The 23,864-nt window shown below is 43.5% G+C and overlaps 1 protein-coding gene across 8 annotated transcripts in view; it reads left to right on the forward strand.

Moving 5' to 3' along the window:
• Positions 1–332: 332 nt before the first annotated feature.
• LOC123517312 (talin-2-like) overlaps positions 333–23,864 on the forward strand; it is a 181,090-nt gene continuing 157,558 nt past the window's right edge. For 4 of the 8 annotated variants that reach the window (XM_045277274.1, XM_045277272.1, XM_045277280.1 and 1 more), the window contains exon 1: positions 21,984–22,161. The gene's annotated coding sequence lies outside the window, so the exon portion shown is untranslated. Of the gene's footprint in view, positions 384–615; positions 762–11,167; positions 11,198–21,983; positions 22,162–23,864 lie in introns of those variants that run through there. The other 4 variants (XM_045277275.1, XM_045277282.1, XM_045277271.1 and 1 more) reach the window with 3 other exon arrangements.

A 23,864-nucleotide genomic window follows, 5' to 3' on the forward strand; every position in this document is an offset into this window, starting at 1 on the left:
ATTAGATAATTATTATTTATGTGTTCCGTTTTGTGGATATTATCGTGCTTTATTTTGTTAGCAATAGGGAAATCGATTAATAGATTTTTTTTTTCTGCTAAGTACAGGGCGAGGTGCAAAAGTATGGCAGTGTTGTGTGTATCCTGGAATCAGACACCCGTTATTGAAATTAATGCAAATATAATAACACAGAAAAAAAATGCCGATGTTAATGTTAATGAAGGAAAAAGAAAAGAGTGCAAACACCATGGCTGAAAAAAAGAGGATGAAAAGAGAAGTGCCGTTGAAAAGGCAGCACTTCTTGATAGTTTGATGACGTCACCGCTCTGTATCAACAACACGTGACGTCATCAACAAGGGGGACGAGGATTGCTTCGCCCTCGGTAAGCTAATTTGCTCTCTTATTCTTTCATTATGTTGTCTTTACACATGGATCATTCAGAGAGAATGTACATGAGTGTCATATGCACCTGAGCGTGTACTTACTCTGGCTCAGGACTGGCTCGTGAGGCAGCAGATATATAAAAATGTTTGGAGTAAAATCTCTCCGTTTGCCAGTGTCTATATCCTGCCAGTGCTTATCTTTGCAGCACTACCACACCCGTAAGTCAGTGCCTCACGTAACTGCGTCTCGGATTGTCATTGTTGGTCCAGATATCAGTGGTAATCCTCGAAATATAACCGTGTTGCCTTCTCCACTCAGTAATTGGTACCACGGCAGCGGAATGCCGTGGTAACTTTCCTGCGCTGCACACAGAAAGGTATGCTTATATCTGGCACAGGCCTCGATAATGACAAAAATGTTGGAGACCATGTAAGGCAGTGGGTATTTCCGGTATTCTGGATGCCATATCTTGCGTGGCATGGGATCTGTAAAAGCTACAAATTAGAGGTTTACATATGGCATGAAGCTTGATCTGAAAAGGGTCCTCGAGTGTTTATTATCACGAGATACGTGAAATGCTTGGAAGAGACTGCAGGTGAATAAAGCAAGTGGTTTGTTAAATGGATGTTCTTCCCATCCATTAAAGCAGGAAACATAAACATTTGCTAAAGATTAGTTTTCAGATTAATATAGAACAGATTTAAGTTTATTAATAGAAAGTTTTAGGCTTCAGATTATATGGATGTTGTTTACCAAACATATGTATATATATACTGTGTGTAGGCTGCCCAGGTTCTTTCTCCAAGACTCAACAGCAACTATGACATTTCAACTGTCATTTTCACTAGGCAAGGCATTAGCCCTGAGGGTGTTTATGAAGAGATATATCACAAAGGAATTAATTAGTTTATGTATTTATTGATTAAGTGATATTAGTATTTCATCGTACATTTAAATATTCCAAGTCTTTGGAATTGACAATATAATGTGGCATGGGTAAAACATGTCATGTGAAAAACAAATAATAAAAGAACAGTTAGAACAGCAGAGTGACAAGCTTGGCAAGGCAAAAGAAGGTTGGATGGACTAAACATGAAAGAGAAAGTTTGCTGGAATGGCCTAGAATATAGGTTGACAGCCAGTGGAGCTGAAAAAAGAATGAGGTTCCATGTCCTGGAGTGGATTCAAAGCAACTTAGAATTTGATGATAATGATCAATACTTTTGCATCTTTCAAATTACTGACTTTGTTGTAAAAGGCCTGTTGATAAAAGAAAATGATTGATGCATGGTTTTATTTATATATATATATATATATATATATATATATATATATATATATATATATATATATATATATATATTCGTTTTTATTCTATTTTATTTTATTTTTAGTAACAGTTATTCTTTTGGATATTCTGGGAGAACCAAAGAGGAGGAATATCTGATTGCATAGTCTTATGACTTAACATTCATTTGTTCCAAGTCTGTAAGAGTTTTTTTTTTTTTTTTTCTTAAGGGTTCATTCAGCAATGTTTTGAAGCAACAAAGCACAGGTTAATAAGAAACTGGCACTCTAAACATGTTCTGCTTTTTAGAGTTTGCATTTGTACTGATGGCTTCTGCTTTAAAATGCATTTTTTTTAAGTTTCATGTTTCATTATGACCCATTGATGATTTCATGTCAGAAGGCATTAGTTGTATATATTAACTCACCATTATTGCAGTGACAATGGAATACAAACAGGTACTGTACATGACAGACCAAGTACATACTGGCAGTGACAGATCTCCCGAGAGCTGGTTGCTTGCTCCCTCCATAATTCCATGCTCCAGTATAACTTTTCTCTTAAGCCATACATCAGTGTGTGATATTTAGTGAATGCAATTTAACTCAGTCAGAGATCATCTTGAGAAATAGTTTAGCAAAAGTACGTAGGTAATAGTTATTACCAAATGCACATTGAATGTGAGCTGTGGGAAACATTTTTAACTACATAATATATTTCATCACTACATTATAAGATCATGTATGACTTGCTGCTTCTTTTTCTTATATTTTTTGGCTCAGTATCTAACACCTCATGATAAGAGAAGGGGATTTGATGGATAAGTTGATAAACAAAAGAGTGCAATGTGTAAGTGATTTGTCCTGAGCCATCTTATTATTTATAACTTAAATTGTTATTGCAGTGATGCATTTCAACTTTTTTTATTTATTAGTTTTTCCTTGCAGTTTTATGATCAGCATTTAATTTTTCACCTTCTTTAGCCAAATGTCCTTTAGTATTCAGATCACCTTAATTTTTTTTTTTTTTTTTTTTTTTTTTTAACAAAGCAAAGGTATTCAAGTCATTCTGTTCTTTCCATGTGGTCCACATTTACATTTTGGTCTCATGTGCATTGTCATTCAAAGATTCACCCACCCATCCATATCTTGATATGTACAGACATACTGCAGCTTTAAATTCACTGGATTGTTCTCACTACCTAGAAAGCATTACAAAACCCTGTCCACGGTCCGAGTGTAGGTTGGGCTTCCTCACTCGGGGCAACGGTTTCCTAGCGGGTGGGCTTTAAGATAGGAGGTACCACAAAAAGTACCCCGTTTAGCCCAAAAATTTCCCTTGAAAACCCCACATGGTATAAAAAAAAAAAAAAAGATGCAGATAACTATATACCTATTATAGTCATAATCCATTTGCATATTATAGTAGTTGTTTATTAGGCACATACTCCCATAATTAAATTACATACCAGTGCTATACAAATATAACTATGAGGGGAGAGGCATGGAGTTAGCAAGATCAGAAGAGCAGGTAATGTGAAAATAATGGTAGTAGCAAGAGATGCAACATTGCAGCAATGAGAAAGAGGCTGACGATTGTCAGTTAGAGAATATAATTAAACCTTAATGAAAATTTACTCATACAGTATGTTGTGTTGGCCAGACTGACATGTTTTACACACCACTCATCCCATGAATTTTTTCAAGGAGAATAACTATTATTTTGTCAGTGAAAGTATATTGTTATTGTGACAAACCTTAGCCTGATAATTGACAGGTAAGGTTGATGCCCTCAGGAAGCGATCAGTAAACTAGTGCATATCAATCACCACATTCTCGATCATGTTTAGGACTCCTGGCTGTCATCTGTTATCCTTCATGGAAGAAATTAGAGCTCATAATTGTGCATGTCGCTGTGGATGTGTGGATGAACAGGTGGGTAGATCGGCAGCAATTTTGTCATTATGGTATAAGCAGATACATGATGAGTTATCCATAGAAAATATGTAAAAGATTTATGATTTATTGCATCCAATGTAATGAGCCATTAAGTTGGCTATTGTTAAGTGAATAAGGTTGATACTGATTGTGATGGCCATTTGATAATAGAATACCTTTGAGGAAGAGGACAACAGTGTACTAGCATGTATGTAATACATTCACATTAATATGCCATGATCATACCTCTGTGGGAGTTCCATGGACATTCTTTGATAGCTTATTTAAATTCATAAATGCAGTGGGATCCCTAATATGACATGATCAAGGACTATGAGCTGCAAATATCATAAAGTATATATCATTTGACTAGAAGTAGTCTTCAGAACATAAGAAGATAAGGCATGCTGCAAGAAGCATGGCATTCCCTGTATAAGTACAACCCATACTGTACAAGTGTGTACAATCCAGACAAGATTGTGAGAACTGGATTAATTTTGAAATATCAATCATTGTCATTGTGTCATAAATGCACTGGGTAACAGGAATCATCTCCTGTAAGGCATACAATACCAATGAAATTAATGACCATTAGCCATGAAATCATGAAATGTGCATTTACCACTTGAAAGCAGGTGATTTGCACTGCTTTACCTTCACAAATTACTACCTGTCTTCCAAAATGAAAATATAGTTATTTTCAAAGAGTGATGTGTTGCCTTTGTTGGGTTACAGTGTTCTGAGTGTGGCTCTACCAGCTGGTAGAGGTGGCAGCACATTACTCTTTCTTTGCCAACCTTCAACTGTGCTACTGTAATTTTTTTTTTTCTCACGAGTAGTGTTATACAGAATTATGTTGTAGTATGAATAAGTATGTTGAGTATTGCTTGAGTCATATGTTACCTTTAAAGAGTCTGGTCTCAATCAGCAATAGACAAAAATCTAAGTTCTGCATTACATGCTTTCGTTTCTTTCACTATTCATTATTCACGCACCATATGCATTTCTCAAATTACTAATTTCAACTGCTTGGATTCTTGATCATTGTATGCATGAGTCATGTACGCCTTCTTTTCTTACTTCTTATACCACTGAGAAGAGGGCAAACAATATTTATATAATATCTACAATTAACAATATTTAAAAAAAAGTATTTTAACTTTTCTTTTAGTCTCCAAAGATGATGCTTGACAGAAGAATGTTTGACATAATTTTATTAACTATGATTTGTAAAGAAATAAAACAGAGTAGGCGAGTAACTTATAGTAAGCCTTTGATTTAAGGAAATTTTGTTTCCAAATTAGAAGTTTTGCACTTATATACTACCTCAAATATCTCAGATCTGTACGTCTCACTTTTATCATTTCTATTTTCTTGGTGAAGTAAACTATTACTTGGTACTTACAGACAAAGAAAACAGGATATGTACTATTTGCATTATGGTCTTGAATCATTCATGTTATTTATGTATCAAAGAACTGCTATAAGACAAACAGCATTATATAACAAGCCCAACTGGTACTGGTGGCAGTTGACATAGCTGTTCTGTACCATCCAGTAACACTCTTATCCTGACTAGTATGTATTGTTGCAGGTGTATGTATATAATAAGCATGACAGTTCACTGCCATGGCAAACATTAGTGCTCCTTTGGCCTTCGCCTTCACTACCTTTGTTCTCCATAAATTCATATCCTACTCTTTGTGCCATATGCAAGAGAGCCAGTGGAAGTGTGAATAGCATGTTTTCAAGGCCCAAAACAAGCAGGTGATCTCAGTCAGTCAATTGGTCGATTTGATGTTTATTGTGAAGCGGTGCAGTTGTACAGTGATTGCTAATGTGTTCAAAATAGGAAAGAAACAAGCTTGAGCTTGAACTGGAATAATCAGATGTGAAAAAAGTATGTTTTCATCCTAAATTTGTAAGCCTTATAAGCATATGCAGTGGGTGTATAGATGCATTGATGCATTTCATTGTTTGCTATATTAATCTCTATTTTTCTCAATGTCTCTATTTCTTTAATATGAAGTTGTGATAGCTCTGTAAAGACTTTGGCCTATGCAGATAAGGAGAGCAAGTGTGTAGGCACCAAGAAGCCAACTTTGCTGGGGAACACAGCCCCACTTTAGTGGATGTATGATATAGCATGTCAGCCTCAAGTGGTGAAAATTCTTACTGTTTAATGTTTTCTATTTTTTTTTATATTATTTCATATTATTCAGACATTGCAATTTTTGTATGACTATTTTCATATAGTTATACAAAATGAGTTCATATGTGATGTGAAACTGTCATTAGCATCACTCTGTGATATGACAGCCATCATTACCATCAGCCTCTGCAAGACAAAGCCCTCATTCACCATTCTCCACTCATCTCTGTCAACCCTCATCCATTCCAGGCCACCCAAATATCTCACATTTTAATCATATTGTTTTTTTACTCTATCTTTTATTGATTTTCTCAAGTTCCAACTGTGTCACTGTCAACTTTCATTCTCTTCCTCTATTCACTTCTCTGGCTACTCTTTTTTTTTTTTTTTATTACTATTCCCAAGTGGCATCTGTGTTACTCCATCAACTACCAATTCAAACCATGGTCTGTGGTCTCTTTTTTTTTTTTTTTTTTTTTTCTCTCTTTCTTCTTTTTTCCAAGATATCATCAGTTTGGTTTGCTCCTTAATCCATGATGTTCTGTATTTATCCTTATTATGCTCTCATGAAATACTTTCACAATGCATAGAAAAACAATCTGTTGTCTGAACCTTTTGTATGAAGAGCAAGTAGTTAACCACACATCCAGCATTACATGTTATCTCACATCACATGATAAAGTATGCTTGAAAATCCAGTCTGATCTCACAGGACTTATGTATACTGAAAATTTAAAGATTAAAAACCATCAGACCATACTGAGTTGGTCATGGCAAGCACAGGCAGATATAGAGGCATGAAAAATGTCTTTGATCTCAACTAGTTGCCCCTGAGGAAAATAGTCAAAGTCTTATCAGCAAAAAGAAAAAAAAAAAGTGTCCTTGAAAAAATATATATCCATAAATTTATCTGGTTTGAGGAAATCCCTCTGAGAGAGAGAGAGAGAGAGAGAGAGAGAGAGAGAGAGAGAGAGTTGCTAAGTATTGAACATATTGCTACTAAAATTTTATGGACACTTATAAAATTCCCATTCTCAATTAAATATGTAGCACTTGCCTCTTATCTCACATGTAGATGTTGCAATACTGCTGGCCATTGTTGTCAATAGCATAAGTGGAGTATCAATATAATTATCATTAGGAATCACATAAGTTGGGAAAAATTTATGTTTAGGCTTAAAAACTTGCAACCAAATATTTTAAAGTGTATTATATAATATTACTTATCACCAACAGCACCACCACCACTGTGCTATTTATAGTTCTAATACCACCACTACCATCTCCACCACCACTATTATTTCTACTTCTCATATTACATCTTCTTTTACCACTGACACCACTACTGCAACTGCTCTCTCTATGACTACAACTACTACTACTGTTGCTGCTGCTGTTGCTGCTACTACTACTGTTACCAATACTGCTACAGCTACTAATATTGCTGCAACTGCTACTGCTTCTACTGATATACTGTATCTACTACTAATATTAATGCTGTGATTATAATAACATAAGTAATAATAATGATAATGATAATGATAATAGTAATGATAGTAGCTCATGAATAAAACATTAAATGGACAACTTATGACATCAAGTATACATTTGAGTAATTATTGGACTGTCATTCACCATAAGTGGCACTTCGACCTGATTTTCCCTTAGTAAAACAGTTTATGATGATAAATACAGATATCTCTATAAAGACCCTTATTTTTTGCCATGTAAGGTGTAGATTATAGCGTGTCTCTATGTAATCCATGCAGGACTTTTAACTGATTTGATAAGAATGTAGACTAGAATATGTGTAGCTACGTCAGTGATTTTTTTTTTTTTTTTTTTTTTTTTACAGACTGTTATAGCATTTTGTGGCTGCAGACAAGGTTTGCTTTGATGGTTTGGTCTTGCTAAGAGAGTTAAGTAATGAAGGAGGAGGTGTGTGTGTGTGTGTGTGTGTGTGTGTGTGTGTGTGTGTGTGTGTGTGTGTGTGTGTGTGTCCAATGAGTTAGAAAGCTGAGAATGTTGTATGAGATGGTGTGTGAATGTTTTGAGGCAATATTTGTTGTGGAAGTGATACTGGGTACTTAGTATTGAGAAATGTTTGTATTAGAATAGTGTGCATGTTTGCTTGTTTACTTGTTTGTGTGTGTGTGTGTGTGTGTGTGTGTGTGTGTGTGTGTGTGTGTGTGTGTGTGTGTGTGTGTATGAATGCAATGATTTCCCAGCTTACAATTGGAATAGAAAGAGCATCACCATCGACTATGAATTTCATGGATGTGATTTTTATCTCATGTTGAGTTATGGACTAAAGGTTCAGAGAGACACCCCATTGTATAATTCACCCAGCAGTTATGTACAGTGAAACCCTTGACTCCCAGCTCCATAGTGTCTTCATGGATCATCACCTCCAGTGTTGCCATGCCAAGTTCTTTTCTGGGTCATCGCCATTATGTGCTTTGGTTCCCTCCTGCTTCCTCCAGCATAAGCTTGCTTTCCACTTTAACCAGAAGTTACTTGAATTATGGTGCTCTGTATTTGTTTAAGGATAAAGTGTGTTATGCACATGAGAGCAAACCAAAGCAGCTACATGTGCAGCATGATTTGTAGTTTATGGGTCTCCAGCCTGACCCACAAGCCTGATATGTAGAGATGGGAAGCATGGAAACTGGTGGATTTGATGGTGATGATTGATAGTAATAGGATATAGGTCATTAAAGAGACCGAGGAACTTTTTAGATACCGCCAAGTGTTCCATCATGACAGTAATGTTGTAGTATCCTGCCTTGAGTCGTTTCACTTGCTGTACAATAATGAACTTATTTGAGTGCCCTCATTCCATGCCATAAGTTTCATATTTTGTTGAACTATTAGGCTTTGAAAAGACCAGAATTATGATATCAAATAAGATTATGAAATCTAGTCTTAGACTTTTCATGTTATTATTATATTTCATTTATTATTTATTTTGCCAGCTAAGTTGTGTAGGCATAGCAAAGCAGTACTCACTCACATTTTATATCATAACCAATGTTGTGATTCTCGCATAACAAGCATAGAATCAGTTACTAGTAAGGTGAGTAGCATTTTTTTTTTTTTTTTCATCCAGTATTTGTATTTGTCTGAAACTATGTAACACTTAGTAGAGAGAGAGAGAGAGAGAGAGAGAGTGAGTGAGTGAGTGAGTGAGTGAGTGAGTGTGTGTGTGTGTGTGTGTGTGTGTGTGTGTGTGTGTGTGTGTGTGTGTGTGTGTGTGTGTGTGTGTAGCTTAAGGCAAGAAAATACTGAAATGAAATGGGCATTCTTTGCACATCAAACAGACACACTGTGTTCCATCATGTACATACAGTTATGCTGATGCCATGAGAGCACAGTGTTAAGTTTCAAGGCCCAGCATCCCTGCCTGTCTTTTTATAACACAGCACATGAGGTTGCTGGCACCACTTCAGTGTCAACAGTGTGATCAGTCCTATGTATTATGATGGAATTTCTTTATACAGTGCCTTAAAAATGCAACTATGATTGACATGAAGTGTTTATTTATTTATTTATTTTTTAGTGTTTGTTTGGAAGGGAGCAGGAATGTGGGAGGAAATTAGAAAGCTATTCAAGAATCAATGCAGTAAAGTTGGCATACACTTCAGCTTATATTATTGGCATATGGAAAGAATGTTCCTTATGTATTGGAGCTTCTATGGCTGCTATAGTTAATGCTCATAATTCTAAGGGTGAGGAGGTGAGGCAGGGTGTGGGGGCTTAAGATGGCAGGTTGTAATCCCCTCACAGTCTCAGGCTTAGGGGGTGACTGAATGGTTGGGGATCTAGTTTGACAGTCACATTGAAAGCAGATAGACTTATTGTTCTACTTCATTGTTATTATTATCATTATTATCATTGTTATTGTTGTTGATATTGTTATTTTTATTTTTGTTGTTATTGCTGTTATTATTCTTTTATTTCTATTATTGTTATCATTTTCATTATCATCTCTGATGTTGTTGCTGTTGTTATTGGTCATCATCATCATCATCATCATCATCATCATCATCATCATCATCATCATCATCATCATCACCACCACCACCACCACCACCACCACCACCACCACCATTTGTGCAACAAGATAAGTCCTGAGAACATTTAAGACAGTTCATGCACTTGTACTGAACTCTTAGTATTCCCGTGGAAGCCTGAGATGAAAAGTAAACCCAGGAGGGAGATCGTATGTACGTAAGGCCTGTTTGGAAAGTAAGAAGCTTAGAAACATGGTGGAGATATTAAAGAACTACCTACACGGTGGAAGATGTGTGAAAAGGATCTGTTCATGATGTTATTAGTGACAGAGTACAAAAGTCATCGTTAGAATTGACGTCTTGATATGTGACACGTATTGTTGTAGTGCAAATAAATAAAGCAAGTTACGTTAATATTGAAGATTCACAAAGTAAGGTATGTTGAGCACTGATTAACGTGCATTAGAAGGACTCTGACTCAGGGAGCTGGTGTTGTTCTCTGTCAGACTAAAAGTAAGACATCATTATCTTGGCGAAATTCAGCATGTATGAGCCAATTTATTTATTTATTTATTTATTTACGCCCATTGGATACTTTACTGCAAAACTGAGCATTAAACAATCATAATCCAAGCTTTGTTATCATGTGTGTGTGTGTGTGTGTGTGTGTGTGTGTGTGTGTAACAGTCTCGAAATAGCAACAAGCAAGCATTTGGCGACCCGTGAAGCATGACGTGAATTAATACCAAGGTCGAGACTAAATTTGTTGACTCGGTTCTCGCTCAGGTTGTTTTTTGGGGAGCGGTATTACAAATGTGCTTTTTTGCACTGTTGTGTCCTTGACCTTTCTGTCTGACTTGTAAGAATGATTGAATAGATAAATAATAATCCTAGCTCGTCATGTGTTCTTAAATTTTGAGGGAGTGTCAGTAAATGCACTCCATCCTGCCTTTACCCCCATTACGTCGCCTTACGTCATGTTAAAAATATGTTGACATTGCATTGCCATAAATACCAAGGAAGGGCGTTATGTTGGCCACTTGTGTCAAGGTGTGTCCTGGCTGGTGACAGACTCTGTTGGCTCGTGAGATAGGCAGGTGCAATAGGCGGGGCGAGATTGTCTGTCACTCATGACTTGACACCGAATGTGTGTAGTATATATATATATATATATATATATATATATATATATATATATATATATATATATATATATATATATATATATATATATATATATAAACACACTTAAGAATTTCCAGAAGAATATATATGAATACACACACACACACACACACACAATGGTGAACAGGCTCATAGAATGTGAATTACCTTACCGCTGAGTACTGTACCCACAAAACACGCACTTATCACAATTTCTTTATCTTTCAGGAGGATGCGGAGCGTCGCCTGAGCGATAAGGTAAGCAGAGCAACTGCTCCACCACCACTTGAATATAGCACGTAGTTAGTATTAAGCGTGTTTTGGTTTGAATGCGTTAGTTAACTGCGTATTATCAGCCACAGTATTATTAACGCGTGTGAGGTGGGAGTGTTGCTCTGAGATATGCGCCGCGCCTCCCCTCTTCACCATGCGTCTGTATGTTCATGGATTGTTACCTCGTTACAAGTTCCCACATTTTCCCCGGTTGCTTAACTCTGGTCTAGACTTACATAGTGTTTGTGTATATCGCCTCGTGTATGAAGTAGTGCTGTGTGCTCCTCCCCGTCCCTGCCCATTCACCCCGCACATCTCCCATCCTCATTCCACAACGCACTTGCTTCACCCTTCACCGAGTACTTCACGCCACGCTTTTCCGACAGCATCAAGGCAGAACGGGACGCTCAGCACAATTAGTCCTTTGTTAGCGGTAAGTCCCCGTCGCTGGGGAGCCGAGCTGACGACGGGCAATCAATCAAAGAAAGCCAACAGGCCTAAGAAACGACCCTTAATTACTCCTCAGACAAGGGGAGGCGTGCGAGGGATTTTCGGGACATCTCCTCGCCGGGATGGGTGAAGACAAGGGTATGCTGCTCAGGGGGCAGTCACCGAGAGGAGGGTGAGTGACAGAGAGACTCCCTGGGTGACCGGGGGAGGATTGCAAGGGTGTGGCGAGGTTAGCTGAGTCACGGTGCACAAGGGGCAGGAGAAGAGTGGTGGATTGAGTCACAGCATCTAACACACACACACACACACACACACAGGCCATTGAGTGACAGGCTTCCCCCTCAGCTCCATTACTCCAACACGCCTCCACAGGTTAGCCGTCATTGTTGTGGGTGAGAGTCCCTGCGAGGATGTCAGGCTGCCCTTTTGTGCACCCCGCCGCCCACTGTTTCCTCAAGCAACACCAGTTTACCGTCCCGTCCCTCCAACCACCTTTTGTCCTCTTTTCCCCACCCCCCACACTCCACCCCCATGCGTCAATTATTCGTGCAGTATCTATGTAGTGTGTGTGTGAGTGTGTGTGTGTGTGTGTGTGTGTGTGTGTGTGTGTGTGTGTGTGTGTGTGTGGTTGTAGTGACAGATTTAGCCCATGAAATTTTCAAGTTAATAATTCGTTATATCCTTGTTTTTGATGCTAAATTAAAGCGTATGATTACAAGAACGCAGAGGAACGCGAGGTACCACGAAGGTCTGTCGTGTCGCAAATGGAAAAAGCTTAAACTCCTTATAAACACAATATACTATATCACACAGGTGCCGGCATGATGTGTGGCGGTGTTGGCAGCAGTGTGGGCCACTAGAGAATCGATTGCCTGGCTTGTGATCACCTGTCATTGATTGTTAAATGTCTTCCTGTCTTTTCACAAAATTCTTATTACTGGAAAAAATACTTTCAAGATTTCAACATTCAGGTTGGTAACAGTGTTTCGCCGGTTCTCTTGAGGCTGGGCTGCACCCGTGCATAGCACTGTTTTGATGCTGCTGTTGTTTTAGATCTAAGTAGATAATTACACGGCTGTGCCAGTGAGTTCGTCACAAGTGGGAAGGGCAGCAATCCTGCACAGCCTGCCGCCAAGTCCTACCAGTGGCCACAGACGTGGAGGTTATGCTCGGTAGACCGCATGGTATCGACCAGTCTAAGCAATATTTCTTACAGACTGCTGTGTGTTGGTGGCGGGTCTTCTGCCTTGTTAAAGCTAAGGCAAAGGAAAGAGGCTAACACTTGCAGTGGAGTGCAATGAATGTAGGAAACATTAGCATTAATATGAAGTTTTTAGAGGCATCATGGTGGTGCCAAAAATAGTGCTAAGATACGTGAACACGTTCACTGAGTAATCAGGAAACTACGTTAAATGTCAACAATAGAGACAGAAATAAGAGTTTTGGGAGACGACAGACAAGAGGAAAGGATGGGAGAACGGGAGGGGAGGGGGCGGGTTGAATGAGACGACGCCCCTGGGAAGCCGTCCACCTGGCGCCTGGATGCTCCCTTGGGGCCGGGAGGACGACAGGACGGCGGCTACGCTCCTACCATCAGGACTTACCAGCCCGCCCTCACAGGGGTAGGACGTGGCTGCTCACGCCGCCTGCTGCCGCTCTTGCTACTAAAGGACTCGCCGCCACCACCTCAGCCTCGCTCGTGTCTTACTGTAGAGTGTTATGGCTCCCCGCACACCATTAGTACAGACATTACACACTCAAGAGGAGAAACATCGGTGCGGCAGTGACGTACGGAGACACTGGACCAGGAGTCACTTACACTTGTGAAGCTGTGAAGTGTTGGTCAAGAGAGAAAAAGGAAGGGAGAGAGAAAGAGAGAGAGAGAGAGCAGTCACCTCCCTCATCCAGATGCGGGCCCGGCAGACGTGGGCGAGCAGTGATGCGAGCACCCTCCTTTCCCTGGACTCCACTTCTTCGCCTCCAGAAGAACGTGGGGAGACGGAAGCTCTGCGCGGACGCCTCACTCTTCGTTGCTTTTACACAAGACAGAATTGGAACTCAGCAGCAGTAGGGGAGGAGGAGGCGGTGGCGGCGAGGACCTGCCTACGTTTATGTGATGCAAGAGGTGAGTTGGTTTTGTAGTATTTCAATGCAGCTGGTCTTGTTGGTTCCTCGTCATTGTAACCTTCGTCGCCGAGCGTAGCGAGGCTCAGCGGGATTGCGGTGACTTCCCATTAATATTTTTTATTACTACTTCCGGAACTGTTACCATTGCTACTACTCGTACTACCTGTGCTGTTTTTACCCGTTACAGAGCTGACAGAATGAGACTTACGACATCCAGGTAATCTACTACTTGTTAGGCGGCTGGTGACTCCATGGTACTGACGGTGACTAGTTGATGATGGTGGTGGAGACTCGGTGACTGACTGATTTTGAAGGGATTGTCAGTGACTTTCTGCTTACTGGAACAACTGACTGAGGACAGCTGCTGCACTGATCACTGTACTAGTTACGTATGGTCTGCACGGGTCTTCGTGTGAGGCAGTATGTAAAATGGCCATTAGTGCAGCGGTGTCTGGTGCCGTAAGCGAGGACGCTGTAATGATACGGTGAGTTTTACGGTTGGTGTATGATTCGAAGACTGGAATGCTCAAATGTTTACATCTTATGTATATTGTTGTAGTTGGTTGATGCTAATGACATTCAGTTTCTTTTTTCATTTGTTTTCTTCATTGTATGAAGACTTCAAATATGAAAATTGTGTTTTTGGTGGAACCAAAGTCTGTATAGATGGTTAACGCCGCTTCTACATTTACACGATTCTTCAACGAGTATACTGAGCGGAAATAACATAAGGTACTCAAATATGCAAACCACCTATTCCTTTGTGTTGCCGTTGATGGTGACCACGAATAATACTTCCAACTTGACCAAAATTTATCAAGTTACGAAGACTTGGCAGTCAGAGGTCAATAGTGGACGGCAGGGGAGAGATCATGGGGGAGAGGGAGGAACAGAGACTAGAAGAGGAGAGGGACTGGAGAGACAAACAGTTATGTTTTCCTCTCATTCTCTTGCGTCTGGTTTCTTCTCTCTCTGGCCCCCTCTTCTTCCTTCTCTTCGAACCCTCTCTCTTTCCCTCCCTCCCCTTCCTCCCTCCCTCCCCATTGAAGGAATCCCGTTTCTTACCGGGGAGGTCAGGCCGTCGCGTGTTCCTGGTGGTGGCGGGAGATTGTCACAGAAGTAGACTATGAAAAAAGAGGGAGAAATACAATGAACACGTTCGATAAATATTGGTCTTATCATGGGGTCTTTTGAGGTGAAGGTGTGTCTTTCCGAGTCTTTTCAAAAGAATGGAAGCGCCTAAGTAGCGAGTGACGGGGTATCTCGATGACGTGGGTGGGGTGGGGGTTAGGGACGGATGTGAGAGTAGAGGGAGTGTGTGCGTGAGGGAGGAGGGGTTATATGCAGCAACAGGTGGTGGTGGCGGTACGGGATTGAAGGGGAAGGGGAAGTGGTGAGATGATTATATCATGGAGGTGAACATTGAGCTTTGTGGAGGCAAGTGGATATGAGATGGTGATGGTGGTGGGCACGTATGAACGGGAGACTTCATCGCTCCTGAACATCTTCCCGGGGAACAGTATGGATATTAGATTATTGTTATTTTTTTTTTCAATCTATTACGAACCGTCTCAAATTATGCCTCGTAACCAGAGAGAGAAGGTATCAGTGAGTCTCAGTTAAAAGTTTGAAATGAGCTCAAAGAAATCATGCAGACGAGGCAGGAATCAGCAATTTTTTTGTTTATTCACTATCCTTTTATTTACTTCCACTCACTCTCTCAGCAAGATGTCACAAAGAACCACGCTCCCACCCTCGTCACAGCACTGGCCGTGATGTGTATGAGGACGTGGAGGCAGAGCATTGCATTGTTCTCTCCCTCCCACTGCGGAGAAAAGGTCACAGTCACGCAAGAAATAAGAAGAAACAGGGAAGATAAGTTATATAGGTCAGCATCCTGTGACCCCGCACCCGCAGCTTAATCTTACCCACTTAAACACCAGCAGGCAAAACCGGGTGTGTACCACTGATCCCCCGCCACCCAACGCTGATCCCAACCCGGCAGGGTTCACCCGGTGTTTAAATCAATTACTGGTGGGATCGCATTACACCACACTCCCCTCGCCCTCATATTGATTGTGTCACTGCTCATTCCGTATTTCCCGCAGTACCGCCCTCATCATTACCACCATCACCACCACCGCATCTCCAGCCATGTATATCACACCACATCGCTGTTCTTTATCCATTTACCGCGCCTCCATAACACTATACGTACCATTATCTTCATTCCCAGGTCTTCATTTCCCAGTCTCACCCAAAGTAACTTACAAGCGCAAACTGTAATATCAGGTTGACATAATAGTCTTGTGCTCAGTTACTGTACTTTACTTAGTTCAGAAAATTGACGTCTAGTTGTTTATTTTTCAGCCTTACCCTAACGCAGCCAGAGAGAGAGAGAGAGAGAGAGAGAGAGAGAGAGAGAGAGAGAGAGAGAGAGAGAGAGAGAGAGCAATGACTGGACAAACTTCTCTGCATGACCTCTACACTTGGCGCTTATTGGCTGGGGGTGGTCATCCTATATAGCCCCGCCTGGCGACCCTTGACCCCTGACCCATGGGTGACGGTGACTGGGCGTTGCGTTCCCTGGTGCTGGCGAAGGAGAGCTGTAGGAGGTAGTACTGAGGGGCTGAGTAAAGAGGCATGGGTGTGGTGAGTGAGGGAGGATGTTGAGTGTGATGAGTTTGTAATTTGCCTGTGTTTGGCTTGATGAATAAGGTATTGTGGTGTGTGATTGTGTGATGAGTTGTGATTTTCCTAAGTTGGTGGTCAGGTATTGGGGGAAGCACGGGTGGACGTAGTGGTGGTGATGTGATGATTCCATGCATGTCGCGTGTGACTGTCAAAAAAGTGGTGGTGAAAGTGACGTGGTGATTCATGAACTGCTTGGTTAGTAAGTCTTTGTTGTATTTTTATTTATATATTTATTATTTTTTATTAGATACAGTAAGAGTGGTGCGTGCAGTGGGGGTGACGGTGGTGGTGTTGTGTGGATAGGGATGTTAGCGATGGTGTGCACGAGCATGTAGGCAGTAAAAGGCTGGGCTGGTGGTGGTGGGGAAGTGGGTTACTATTGATCGTGTTGGTGACGGGTGGTGGTGATGGTGGCGCCTCGGACCTATAGCCATCTTCCTGTCTGGGTGTTGGTTCGTCTAGAATGCGTGATCACTGTCATCATCGTCACTGTCGTCGCCAGGAGCAGCGAAATGCTGTGAGGAAGGCAGGGGGAGGTGCGGCAGACAAGGAGGGGTGCCGGTGTAGACCTCTAGGCGGCTGCTGGGTAATGGGGGGGATAATAGGAGTGAGCATATTGTGACTCAGCCAGGGAAGATGAGTGAGGCACAATACGGCCCGCCCGCTGCACACAAGAGACTCATTAGAGCACCGCAGAGCTTGTGTCCACTCCATCTGCTCTGAAGACTGTGGGGGTGTCAGTGGCCGCCTCCCTGTCTGGGTGTCTGGAACAGTCCCATCCGCTTGGCTAGAATGGGGATCTCCGGAAAATCTTCGGAATGCCCTAAAAGGAATCCCTCTCGATCCTTCACTATTTCCATATTGTTTCATTTCGTATGTTCACGGTGCGTCCTGCTGGCAGCACTCTCAAGCACCTGCAATACCCTGGAGTGATCCACTATGTAGGAGCTTGGGGACAAGACGCCACAGGGAGTTTGAGGAGCGGCGGGCGGATGCAACAATCTGCTGAGGAGTAATGAGCCATTATCAGAATTGAATAGTCTGTGGAGGGGAAGGAAAAAACGGAATTTGTGTTTTTGTGCAAAGAGGCGGGAAATGAACTCCGAGTCAAGAACTCGGGTCTGACCAGAAGAGTCCAGATAGTACACGACAGGACGGCGGGGTGCGCGGGGGCGTCCTGCTCCAGCCGTCATTGGTGCTCCAGCGGTGCAAGGTCGCCTGCCGCCAGACGTAGTCAGGCGACACTCCGGGTGGTGTGTGAAGGGTGATAAAGGTTAGTACAAAAGGCGTGCGGTAAGCAAGAGTGCACTTCTCGTGTGGTGCTCAACACTGGTGGTGTTCTGCAAATATGCTGAAGCACCACAGCTTTGCCATAAGAGTGAGTCAATCATACTAAGTTTTCTTTCCGTCACTATGCTTGCATACCCTGAGGTCTTCACCACGTTGGCTCCATCCTGCCGCGCCACCCACCTACTTACTGTGTTTGCCAGACCCGTTGTACGTCTCACCGGTAAATGGATTAGAGGTCCTGCACGTTCAAATAAAATCTCTCTCTCTCTCTCTCTCTCTCTCTCTCTCTCTCTCTCTCTCTCTCTCCTATGCGTGTGAAAATTCCGTGACTTGCCATTGATAGACTTATAACGCTGACCGCGAGCTTTTGTGTTCCTCGATCTTAATTATTGTGTGTAGTGTGTGTGTGTGTTCCTGTCGAGCTCTCCACCCTACACCGACTCCACGTGCCGTCTTTCCCACACGCCTCCACCACCACAGACCACATCACCACGCCTCAGGAAGTACATACATATACACCATGCCTCGGCACCTCTCGTGGACCTTCATACACGTCACTGCCACCACCTCTATCACCGCACACACACACACACACACACACACACACACACACACACACACACACACACACACACACACACACACACACACACACGATCAGAATAATGGATACAAAATAAATTCCTGCCTTGCCTTGATAAACTCTCAGAAACAATCTCGCTCGGTACTACACATGCAAGTTGTTATTAATCTCCAGATCTAGCATTATTGCCTCGGCTGCTCGGTTGTGCTGACTACACATGACGTCCGCTATTTATGTCCACCCAATGAATAAATTACGAGTTAGGAAGATTAGTTTGTTTATTTATCTATTTATTTATTTATTTATTTATCTTTCTTTCTTTCTTTCTTTCTTTCTTTCTTTCTTTTAATCGCTTCTTTTTTTCTGTGGACACGAAGAACATACTACTACTACTACTACTACTACTACTACTACTACTACTACTACTACTACTACTACTACTACTACACTAAATAGTAGTCATCTCTGCCTCAAACGCCACCACCACCACCACCACCACCGTTGTCCTCTTCCTGCCGCCCCCTCGCGTATAGATCTATCCAGACATTACCAAGAAAAATTGCATTAAGATATAACGTTATCGTCCTTTGTCCGGTGTTTAGGCTCCCTTTTAGCCGACCTCCCTGGGTGGGAGTCAAGGGGGAGGGGGTGCGGGAGGCGGCCACGCGAGGCTGCTCCTCCCACCACTTGCTATCGCATTATCTTCCCGCCTAAAACAACCCTCGTTCCCCTGACTTGTCTCTGCCACGAAGCCCTTTGCTGGGGCCCTCACGCTTCGGCCCGGCCATACCGCCTGTGGTTTGGTAGTGGTTGTGGTACTGCTGGTGACATGCTATGCTAGGACCCTTGGCAAAGTAGAGAGTGGTATAAAGGATATATGGTGATGGAAGAAGTGGATATCAAAGTAGTGGATGGGTGAAGGAAGATAAATAAACACTAAGCAAGAGGGCGCTCAGAAAATTGGACAGTACGTAGTAAAGAGCATAGAGGTTACCTAAATGCAGGTGGGAGAAAATTAGTCGATGCGTACACCAAAGCTTGAAAAGGGTGGTGGGACGGAAAGCTTGAACAGGAAGGAAGTAGTGGAGGCATTGCAGAACACACACATAAAACAGGAACAGGGAACGTGGATGCAAGGGATGTACATAAGGATGAGCCTGTTGAGAAAGGCGTGGGTGTGGCCTGGAGCGAGTTATCCGTCAGACGAAGGGACGTGTGCGGCGGATAGCAGAGCCGAGAGAAAGAGCCCGGTGGGGGTAGTGGGTGGGGAGCGTAGGGCAACCCGGACAGGTCACCGCTGGAGCCTGATGGAGTTGGCTCACTATTGACCCTGTTAGGCGGTGAGTGAGGTGGCGTCAGGACCCTCCTCGAACCCTCCCTTTCCCCTCTCGCCGTTGTCTGCCTTCCCAGCCCTGCCACGCGCGCCCATGGATATCTGCTTGTGAGTAGTAGTAGTAGTAGTGATGTAGTGGTAGTAGTAATAGTAGTAGTATACTAGTAGTAGTAATATTTGTTTAACGTTTTGTTGGACAGTTCTATTCAGTGAGCAGGAATGTCGTAATAATGTAATTGTCTGCTGCTCCCTTAGTTAATGGGGTGAGGATGTCCGGCGGCTGTTAAAGTGTTCAGGGCCTGGGGACGGGATGGCGGCGGTGCTGCTGGTAATAGCAAGGAAAAATGCTGTGCCGTTGCGTGTATTAGGGAAGCGAGGTATGCGTGTGTCACAGAAGAACGAACGCTTACCAGGCTGAGTGCAAGTACGAGCTACTAGATACACAGTCCTTGCTTTAGGATGGGTTTATCTTCACACATGTTCTCCCTCAGCTTGTTTAGCTCTCGTATCACAACACATCTGTATCGCAGCCCGCTTCCCACCCCACATCCAAACCCTCCCACACACTACACTCACGAGACCATGCCTGCACCCTCTGTGGTCGGGGTGGTCATTCGAAGACTGGCGACATAAGCGCTAATAAAGGTTGTAATGTGAGCCTGCAAGGTGAGGTCAAACAATGGACCACCTAAACACACGAGGGGTCTGTCCCGCCCCACCCGCCGCAGACGAGGGGGACACGATGGGCAAATATGGAACCTTTCCTCTTCGTGTGTGTGTGTGTGTGTGTGTGTGTGTGTGTGTGTGTGTGTGATTGAAGGAGTTTGATGATGGATGCGGCCAGCGCTGAGCGCAGGCTAGCATGCAGCCAGCAATGCTTGAGCTTCCTTGAGAGAGAGAGAGAGAGAGAGAGAGAGAGAGAGAGAGAGAGAGTAGTGAAGTAAGGCCCCGGTTTCAGGAGCAGTAGCCAGGCACAACAGGAGTCAATTTAAGGTATATTGGCGGAGCTCACCATATCAAGGAGGTGTGGTTGGGACGGGCTGGGGTGGGATGGATCATCTCAGTCTTATCGCGGTGATATATTGGGCCCGCGACGCTGCTCTCGTGTGGAGGATGGAAGCAAACACCACTAATAAAGGACACCGCTGCCGGGCTGATATTAATTTGCTCTAGATTTTAGAAGTATTTTGTTTAATATTCTTAATTCTGGAGCCGTGAAGTACTTGGAGCAAAATATTGATTTTATGTATTTATTTATTTCATTATTATTATTATTATTATTATTATTATTATTATTATTTATCTATTATTTTTTCTCACTATTTAGTTTTGTTTTGTATACTTGCAACGAACAGTGATGGGACCCTGGGGAGTCTGGCCGCCCATTCAGTGTTGCAGTGTATTCGTCTATGTCGTTAGTCTTTTGTCTTGTTTATTAATATGGTTCTTATTTCTACGGAAGATCCCTCCGAGTCCTCGCTATCTGCTGCTTTCTCTTAATTCCGATTTTTTTTTCCATGTACTTATATCCTGTATGAAAAATGAGTAATTTTAGTTGGGCTTCGACGACCAGACATGCGTAGATTAACCGTCCGAGCGTCACCATTCAGACCGCGAAGTAAAGATCAATATTGTATGTTCAGTCCTCAGTCTCCCAGTAATTAATGGAGGATGGAGGGAGGTGCTAACCCTGATAAGTAGGGTGCCCTGCATGGCAGGTGTGGGTGTTGGTGGAGCGGGTCATTGGGGAGACTGTCGTTCAAGGCTCCGAGCTCTTGTGGTTTTCATCTCACGCAACACGACAGTCACAGGGCGCTGATAGGAAGCAAGTGCGTGAACTCTTCCATGACCTCATCCCGGAAGGGCATTCACTCTGCCCTGCTCCAGATATTATTCAATCAGTTCATCTCTGGAGTAACTGTTGCGTCACGGCGGTGACCCCGAATCTCCTGTTGGTCCGTCCACCTGTAGTAAGCGGCCTGGACGTCGTTGTAGCGGGGTCTAACAGAGTAGTGGAGACCCGCATCGTCCCGTTTTCTATGAGCGTGGCTGCGCTGCAGTGTTACCATCGCCACTCATCTACTTAGGTGCCAACTAGTAATGTTAGCAACTACACCAGTTTGATGACATTGTTCAATGCCTATTATTCTTTAGATCCATTTATTTCAGTTTACCTCGAAAACTGAAGGAAAGAGTTCCAGTCAGTCGAGTGTAGGTGAAACAAATGGTGATAAATTGGTAGGTGGTTGCTGTGCGGCTAGGAGGCGAGCTGCCCGCTGTTCAGTGTTGGAGCCGAGAGGAGAGCAGTACAGTGGTGGTGCTAGTACGTGGTGGGCATGCGTGCCCTCGTCGAGTGCTAGGATATACACCACAGCCGCCCAGGGGCCTCAGTGGCTGTGAGGGACGAGAAGGATTTATAGCAATCACTCACAACGTGCACGGAACGTGGATACTGCAAGACAACAGAGCGAGGTGTGTATGTGTGGGTGTGAGGGAGGGAGAAAGAAAGGAAGGCGGGGTGAACTAGTACTTCATGTGCGTCATGAGTTGCTGTCTTGGTCGTGTTAAGGCACCTCGATGTGCCCAACGTTGACTTGGGTTGTCAGTTGCATCTCTCTAGCCTGCTTTAGCCTTAGACTGCCTTTCCGTCGTGTCCCTCCATACCTCCATATCCTCGGCGTAGGACATGGGCAGTGGTGGAGCCCGAGTCCGACAGTGAAGGCACATCTCGCGCTGTCATATGCATGCTCTTGTATGGAGCGCGGGGGTGGGGCAGGGTGTGGTGTAGCTGACTAGCTGTGAGGGAAGGGATCTTGATCCGCGCCGCAAACACAGCCAGTACCACCAAGCGTCGTGAATGGGTGTGTCTGGGCCTGAATGTCGAAGGAAGTACAGCCAAAGTTAGCTCGTGCACTCAGCCAGGTGTGTCGTGGCACCAGATGATGCCCGGCCAGACCCAATTAGGGTGCGCGTGGAGGACGTGTGGGTGTGAAAGGTGGGCGGCACTGGGTAGCATGCGTGCCTACCCGCCCATATTTGGCGGTGGCCCAGCCCGCCGCCATCCCCGAGCCTGCCAGACGCACCCTACCCCTCCCTCAGCCCAAGCTACTCACCTGCCCTGCTTACCCCTACTTTCATCACAGAGCTTTTCCACTCTCCCTAACCCTGTTGGTTGTAGCCAACGTCAAGAATACTGGCAGAGTGAGGTGCTTGTATATTAGTCAGTTTATCCAGTTGATCGTCCTCGAAACAAGGGAGTTGAGTGATCTGAGGCAGGAGTGAAGCAGTGCCGTGGGCGTGCCTAAAGGGAGGCGACAGGTGTAGGTGGAGGGCATGTTGTCAGGCGGGCTGTAGGATGTGGTGGAACGGGCTCCAACAGGTGGTGCAGCTGGTTGATGGAGGACTAGAGGAGGCTGGCTCGTTGCCATGGTCGTCCCCCTTCCCCCCCACCCACCATTTACTGTAACATAATTCATTTTAGACTCTACATTTACAAGCATCAACAGTAACCCAGCACAGGATCACCGCTTGGCGGAGTCAGTCATGTGTAGGATAATTAATTCCACAGGATGTAGTTGGCGGCGTGGGGTGAATGTGGCCGCCCCCTGCAGCCACCTGCAACTCACGGTGCAAGTGGTGGTGCGGTGGGATGGGAGGGGGCTGGTCAGCATTTCCGGTTGGAGTGGGAAGCGAAGATCCTGTAACTTTCTTCTGTCGCCGCTGGTGGGGACGTGCCGCGTGCTGTGCGAGGAAGTTTATCTTGCTGATGTGTTTCTTTTTCCATAAAAAATTGAAAACCATCTCTGCAACCAGTGGCGACTCTGTCGCCATATTACCCACTCCACACTGCATGCTTGCTCATTCCGAAGTGTCACGCCAAATCTCCCGCGCCGCAATCACCATCCCAATGAGCGTGATTACTTTGGGACCACGCCCTGTACACGCTACCTACGCCCACACCTAACTCTTTGATGCGCTCATCAAAACACCCAAATGTCTATGAATAACGTCCTTCATTATGGTTTCTTAGTACGCTCAGGGTTAAATTTAAGACTGATTTAACCCGCTTATCCCGCCCGGGATGTTTTATTGCTTATCATTACGTCAGTCCTAACACGACCGTGTTATGCTGCAAGTTTAAGCGACAAGGCGAGGGAGCAGCCAGACTGTGTCTG

The sequence above is a fragment of the Portunus trituberculatus genome, chromosome 42, assembly GCF_017591435.1.
Source record: "Portunus trituberculatus isolate SZX2019 chromosome 42, ASM1759143v1, whole genome shotgun sequence".
Taxonomy (NCBI): domain Eukaryota; kingdom Metazoa; phylum Arthropoda; class Malacostraca; order Decapoda; family Portunidae; genus Portunus; species Portunus trituberculatus.